This window comes from Odontomachus brunneus, unplaced genomic scaffold (assembly GCF_010583005.1).
Source record: "Odontomachus brunneus isolate Ranch 3 - 2012 unplaced genomic scaffold, Obru_v1 Obru_scaffold_171, whole genome shotgun sequence".
Taxonomy (NCBI): Eukaryota; Metazoa; Arthropoda; class Insecta; order Hymenoptera; family Formicidae; genus Odontomachus; species Odontomachus brunneus.
In genome coordinates this window covers 361,906-363,346 of record NW_022639621.1, presented here as the reverse complement: position 1 = coordinate 363,346, position 1,441 = coordinate 361,906, and the positions used below count along the sequence as shown (strand labels likewise).

At 34.4% G+C, this 1,441-nt stretch overlaps 1 protein-coding gene across 1 annotated transcript in view; it reads right to left on the bottom strand.

Moving 5' to 3' along the window:
* The window catches only part of LOC116851309 (odorant receptor 67a-like), a 5,583-nt gene that overhangs the window by 3,115 nt on the left and 1,027 nt on the right, over positions 1-1,441 (bottom strand). The window lies entirely within an intron of this gene.

Genomic DNA, 1,441 nt, shown 5'->3' with positions numbered 1-1,441 from the left:
ATACATATAAAATAGAAGATTGATATATATATATATATATATATATATATATATATATATATATATATGTATATACGAAACAAAATTATTATTTACGTCATTATAGAATCACTGTTAGCTATGCTTCAATAATTTAAAAATAAATTCAAAATTGAATCAAATTATATTGCATCACAAAACGTTAATTAAATTTTTCACTATATTATTTATCTCCTCCTTTAAAACTGAACAGGTTTTAACAATTGTGCGTAGCAATTCTGCCGCTAATCTGCTGTCAGACTACTATAGGTTCTGCTTGGCTTCTGTCGTCAATTTACTAGTAAAGCATGTCAGCAAGCTTTGTCAGATTTCTGTGGCATTCTGGCACCATCATCGGATAGAACATATTCTGGATAGGATTTGTAGCTTTTCTGTCATCAAAAATTTGTTAGACTCTGTTCAAAACATGCATTGACGAGTTTGGCTATCTTAACACACACAACACACACACGTGCGAACGTCTACACGTGCAATACGATTATAACAATTAAGAGCTATGACACACAGAAAAATATAAGTATTAAAACTTAAAAAATAAACGTATTGATCACAGTTGAAAAAAATTTTGACGTCGTGATTTTACGTTTCTAATATAATCTCGAACGCGATTCACCAATTTATTTACAGCTCACTTTCTAAATATTTTCGAGCAAAATTTCACTCGAAAAGTAGGGTGACAGACGAATTTGAGTTATTTTTCATTCTTACACAGTGAATTTTCATTATAAACTTGAGTGAAAAAATACTGCCACTTTTGACTTCAAAAAATTTGAAAAGCAAGTCTTACTGCTTTCCGTGCGTAGCTCTAACTGTAATGTGAGTTTGTCGAACTTTCCGTTAGACAACGGAGACGAACACGCAACATGCAAAATGATATACTTAATATCTCTCGATAACAAGGCATGCCTTCTCTTTGTACCTGGAACGTGAAGCAAGATCCCATCACTAACAGGTATCCGCAATAAATTGCGTAACGAGTGGCTCTGCTATGGAAGGGCCATAGACCGCTGAAACTCAATAGAAGCCGCATAATATTATATTGCGATTCTCGAAAGAACTTGTCGGTACTGTCCATCTCTCCTCTCATCTAGAATCGTCAGCTTATAACAGTAAGATTCACTTCACTCGGGGTATAGATCCATAGTCGTTTGCTTATAAGAAATTCCGTTTCAAAGGGGCTCCGCGAAATGCACACTGTCACTGTTACGTTTTCATTGTCAAACCGGGGAAATAAGTCGTCTGCAATCGATTGCAATATTAAGCATCAGTTTGTAGAGACAGACAGTTTCTTGCAAATTATTAGTAGAAAGCTGCACAGTCGAAATTGCGCAGTGCTACTGTAATAGGTTCTATACAATATTCTCTTAGAAAGTCGTCTCAACAGCAAATTTCTGAAATAAAA